The sequence below is a fragment of the Hippocampus comes genome, unplaced genomic scaffold (genome assembly GCF_001891065.2).
Source record: "Hippocampus comes isolate QL1 unplaced genomic scaffold, H_comes_QL1_v1.1 scaffold134, whole genome shotgun sequence".
Lineage (NCBI taxonomy): Eukaryota > Metazoa > Chordata > Actinopteri > Syngnathiformes > Syngnathidae > Hippocampus > Hippocampus comes.
Genome location: NW_017805458.1, coordinates 67279 through 73233, shown reverse-complemented (window position 1 = coordinate 73233; position 5955 = coordinate 67279). Strand labels below are relative to the sequence as shown.

The 5955-nt window shown below is 40.5% G+C and overlaps 1 long non-coding RNA gene across 1 annotated transcript; it reads right to left on the bottom strand.

Annotated features, from left to right (window-relative positions):
• Positions 1 to 2891: 2891 nt before the first annotated feature.
• Positions 2892 to 3224, bottom strand: LOC109518646 (uncharacterized). The gene is made up of 2 exons (XR_002168797.1): positions 3097 to 3224; positions 2892 to 2984 (listed from the first exon to the last, which is right to left on the bottom strand). It is a non-coding gene; the product is annotated as an uncharacterized LOC109518646 (long non-coding RNA).
• Positions 3225 to 5955: the final 2731 nt, after the last annotated feature.

Below are 5955 nucleotides of genomic sequence, written 5' to 3'. Positions count from 1 at the left end.
ATACCATATTATTTTGTTGTATTATTTCCACCACACCTTAAATGCCGGTCCCTGAAAATATTGTCTGACATAAACCGGTCCGTGGGGCAAAAAAGGTTGGGGGCCCCTGCTTTAAACGGTGGACGCTGGAAACAAGCAGAGTGTTAGATTGGATGATCTGTCTGAGCCTGTGTGCCAGTTTGATTGACATCGAAATGAGCCAATCACCGACCTTTTAGTGTAGGCATCCGTGTGAGCAATTTTTCAATTTGCATTCTGTTCTGAGTTGAGCTGGAGACTTCTCCTAATCATCTTAGCGACACTCTTTGTTGTAAACAACTAGAGACAAATTAATCTTTTATTTCTGGTGGGTTTTATTGTAGTTCCTGTAGTTGTAGGACACTAATTAAGTCCCTGGAAAAGACGCCTTGTTGGTATAACAGGGTCACAGATCATTTTCTTGAAAAGGAACGGAGAGTAGAATTCACGTATAAATAAACGGACACATTTTATGATGTCGGCCAAAATTGACCTTCCCCTCTTTGGCAGACCAGCATCGGCCACTGCTGAATAGGGATCGTCGGTCAGCATGGAAGGATGACTCGTTCTGTATTTTTTGATCATTTAGTGGAGCACTTTGCAGCAGAAGTAGTAGTAGTTGTAACAGAAGTAGTAGCAAAAGCAGGTAATAACCTAAAGCACACAAAAATGCAGTAAAAAAATGAATATAGCTTTCTGCATCACGATGTAAATATGTACATAATTGACATTAATACTTTTATTTTAACAATACATTTAATAAATACTTTAATCAACCATGATTTCACTATGTATTATTATCTTCATCATTCTTCATTATTTTAATAAACGTAAGAAACCATACAACACAAACCTATCAAGTCGAATCGAACAAAAGAACTACAAGTCCCAAAGGTCCAACCCGAAAGTGGAGCGCCGGCATGATTAACCCCAGCTGCAACCCAATTTACTTCGTTTAAACATCAAATTGCAGCCGGACAAACATGACAACTATGCAAAAATGAGCCAAATAAAGACACCACTGTTCTAGCAACACTTTAGCCCACGCTGTTTAAATTGCCGATTGCGAACGGTAACTGACTGTGATTGCATAGCGATGCGGCAAACATAAAGCACAACGGACACAATGAAAAGCAGACAAACAAAGCAACCGATCATGATCGAATCTAAAAGGTAACTTTACACATCTGGTAAAGAAAAGCACACGCGTAGCTTACCATTGGGCCATGCCGACGACGAAGCGAGTGAATTCACGAACGAAACAAAATGCGATGCTGCTTTTTATACGTCGCGCGAACGGTCACCTGTCAGTGGAAGCCCCGCCCCTCTTAAAGCGCCCGGTGAATCCAACAGTAATCCTATCTGATGGTTTTCTCAATAACTCTGCAACCATATTTTCCGATTCACAATATGCAATATCTATCTTTCCATTGTGAAGTGCTTCCTGAATGAAGTAAAATCTAACATCAATTGTGTTTAGATTTCTGTCTATTCACTGGGTTTTTGCTCAACTTGATTTTCCGTATCTTGTATTATCCGTGCCATTTAACAATTCGGTGAAATACATCATTGTCCCCTGTGCAGTGGTGGTGAAAACATTGTATTCAGCTTCACAAGTCGAAAGAGCCACTTGTAGCTGGCGCGACGATTGTTTTCAATTGGTTGCCACGACAAATAAAAATCTGGAATATTTGATTTTAGGAATGTGTATTTGTTCCGATACAAACCTCGTGTGTATACGTGGCCTGATATTTTGTAAGTAAACGTTTTTTTTGTACTCCATGTTAGCCTCGTCTGCATTTGTGGGATCCGCTCCTGTTCCAGACTGTTCTGAAACATAACAGAATTATCCGAGCATGGATCCCGCAAGCTCCATTCATCCATCAATTTTCTCATCCATTTGTCCTCACAAGGGTTGCAGGCATGCTGGAGCTTATCCCAGCTGTCTTCAGGAAATACGCGGGGTCAACCCTGACATAGTTGCCAGCCAATCGCAGGGCACACGTAGAGGAACAACCACCTGGGCTCACACTCACACCTAGATAAAATTTTGAGTGTTCCATTAAAGGCCAAGTGTGAAGTAATTTCATGAAATGCCAAATTGGGTCACAATGAAAGTACTGAAACATTGTCCACCAAATAAAGCATGAAAAAAATTATATGTTGTATACAGTATTTGACAAAATAATCGATTTTCCGAAGTTCGAGCCTGAAAGGGGAGTAACCCGGAAGTGCTACGTCACATGGAGAACAGCGATGGCAGACCTCCATACGGCCGAGATGCAAAGCATTTTAAACAATGATTCAAACAGCGATACAAGCAATAGATCGAGTGCAAGTGAGGATATCCAACTTTTGAAGAGTTGGAGGAAGAAGAGGAGGTTGGAATTTTACATGTTGGACCTTACATGTATGAGCCAAACGCTAATCAGGATGCAAACAATGTGCCCAGACGACCTGACATGGAATGGAGACAAGACCCATCGAGATGACAAGATTGATAAGATATAGGCTGGTATTATTTTTATGATTTGAAGATGAAGGCATGTGCACATAATTTGATGTTTTTGATGACATTGTTTAAAAAATTAAAAAATAAAAAATCAGACTTCATGTTCAAGCAGTTAGCCTCCTCGGTACTTGAATATTCTTTTTAGCAAATAATTTTTTGACTTGTACTATTGAAATGTGCTTCCAAAACAATTTGTCTGACTGCCATTATTACTCATCGCTGATATGAATAGCATCGATCGGGGTTTGCCTCGAGCTGAAAACGAACGTTGCGAGCTTCTCCTGTTCATTCCACAAGAGTTGGCAGCCACGCTTTGACAAAATCATCATCTATCCAAAAATCACACTTACTTTTTTGCAAATCCTTGATCATAAGCAGACCGGTTGAGAAAGCAGGCATCTTTGAAGTGGAGATAGCAGAGAACACTCGTCAATGATGGCGAGAAATTCATTCGCTTCGTGCGAACAAAAGATGTCCATTTACGTGCCCTGCTATCCTTCGGCCACTGGTACACCTTTTCTGTCGATTGCGAACAATACATCACCACACACCGCGTGGGATCTTACCAACAAGCAATGCAACAATGCTGTTCAATGGCGGACTTCCCTCGCAGTTCTCCATGTGACATCATTTCTGAAGATTTACGAAGATTGACGAAGAAAAGCATTTTCGTTGTCAAGGGCGTTGCTAAGGGTTAAACAAGGAATTTGGAAGGGTTGCGTGAACAAAAATAACAGAAATATGCTTATAATTGTTCAGCCATTGATATTACTCAAAAACATGGTTGGCCAACTTTACTTCACACTTGGCCTTTAAGGTTTCAATGGCAGCAATGTTAAATGGTGGATGCAGAAGGGAGCCAGTCAACTTCTTGAAGTGAAGTTGTCGTCTTGGAAATAGGAAAAATGGACAAACATAAATATGGAACAGCTTTGACAATATACCAAACAGTAATAACTGAACTCCCCGAGGGGTGACAGTGTGACAGCTGCGTGCCGCTCTGTCCACACCAGGGCCTTTGATCACTCTCCCACTGCTCCATTGTGGCTAATGAGGAGCGCAGGAGGGCTCCGGGGAGGTGATAAGTAAAGCAACACATCGATTCAGCGTGTGCTATGAGGAGTGGAAGTTTGTCGCTAAAGATGCCAAGAAAGCCTTGCATGAACGATGCTCAACAGATCAAATGCATGAACATGTTACCAAAGTAACAGAGGCTTCAAAAAATGTAAGCACTGCTTATGAAGAATTGAGACGCATTACCTATCCAGACAATGCCATGAGACGCAGAATCGATACATGTGAAGCAGTAACTAAGACAGTAATTAAAACTGCTGAAGAGTGCATGAAAACAAAAATGATGGAAAATGATGTAGACAAAGAAACGGAAAAGACAACCCTTGCCTTAAGATCCTCACACTCAAAGAAGATGAGTATCAATTCATACCACACTAAGTCCTCCATTCAGTCTTCTTTGTCGTGAGGCGGGTACCGGCGAATGCGAGCGTCCAGCTTGTCGTCTGAACAATCTTCGTCCTGAGCGCCGACGGACTTGTCGCTAGCTGCAGGCTAGGTGTCCGTTAGCGATGGGCCGTAAATCGAGTTTAATTTAAAGCTGCTTTATGTAGACAAATGAAATCTAATGACCTTGACCGTGTGGATTTGGTTAATGAAAGCAGTGAGGGAAGTTTTTCATCAACAAAGGTTTTTTTTTTTTCTACACGAAGAAACACGGCGAACTAAAAAGAGAACGCAGCCATTTAGCAACATTGCGCATATGGCCTGCGCTCAGGCGGTTACGGCAAGGCCGCATCGCATTGTATTTATTGTGGTTTATATTTCGGCAAAAATAAGACAGAAATTGTTAATTTACCGACAGAATTGAAATGAGTAGACACATGAACCAGTGCTACGGCTCACTCTATTACAGTATACTAAACTAGGCTGGTTTAGTCTCGCCAGAAGCCATTTTTTCTCGAGAAAAATGTATTTTTTTTTTTATTGTATAACGAATGAATGAGGCGGATTGCAGGCCAACGCGAGCTGTCTTACTATGTTTTTAATGCCAGTTACTTAATTTCACAGACCATCCGAAGCATGTATCCAACATGAGTTTTATCATCACAGGTTCAGACTAATCTGTACCATTTTATTTATTACGATAATATTTTCACTATGTTTTCCAATTTCTTGCAGCCAGGCATGAGTTGGAAATAAGCCATTTTGTTCCATATTAAAGACCTTTTAAAGTAATTTCTGTGCATTTGTAAATACATTAAATATGTTGGAAGTAGTGTTAATTTTAAGCAGCCATTTTTACATGGTGTCAATTTTGAGCCCAATTTCAATCACGCTTATATTTTTCAATCATATGGAGTCAGCCTCATGACGTTTTATTTTGTCAAGTTTTAGTTGACTATGAGTCGAGCATTTTAGTCATTATTTTTATCCAACAGAACAATTTTATTCGTCTACTTTTAGTCAGCAAAAACTCAATATTTTAGTCTCGTTTCAGTCAGGACAATCATTTTACCCTCTAACATTTTTTATCAGTGTATAATATGGAACATTTCCAGATTCATAGACATATTTCATGAATGAAAAGTTGGGTTAAAGTTGTTTTGAATTGTGCGTATCATATCATTTTAGTTAGCGAGGGATCGTGAGACAGTCTCGCAATTACTGGACTCTGTTGTCACTGGTATGTAAATTAAGATATTTTTAAAGTCATCCCCTTCCATTTATTCCTTTCTCTCTCTGTCTTTCTGTCCGCTACAGTGTGCATGTCTTTATGTATCAGCATATTTTCTTTTACTTTCATGTCAGCGTAAAAATAAGTTTTCTAATTTCTGACTGTGAATATTTCAATCGGTAGAGGACGTGCAGCCACCTCAACCAATGTCAAAGAGAACTCAGATCCAGGGACACGACAGGAAGCTCATGATGGTGCGTTTTAAAAATCACATGAGTAGTCATAGCAGGAAGAAAGATGCCTGTATATGCTATAGCCTCTGGCACCTTTAACCAGAACCCTTTTTTCTATGGTAATAGTTCACAAAAGCACCCACATACCGGGTGTATGTCAAGTTATTTGGAGGGGATGTTGCAGCAGCTTGACAAGACAGCTGCCTGTCACCATCCTCACATGCGTTCTGGACTGACACACATCTGTCTTGTGAATTAAAAGTAACGAACAATGATCAAAGACAGATGTCTTAATCAGAAAGGGAGTTAGTGACAAAATGCAATCGAAAACGTTTTAATACCGTTAAACCACAACTGATTACAGCTGCTTATTAATTGTGGCACGGTGGTCGACTGGTTAGCATGCCGACCTCACAGTGCAAAGGTGCAGGCTTCGATTCCGGTTCCAGTCTTCCGATGTGGCGTTTCCGTATTTTTACGCACCCCATACCTGCGTGGGTTTT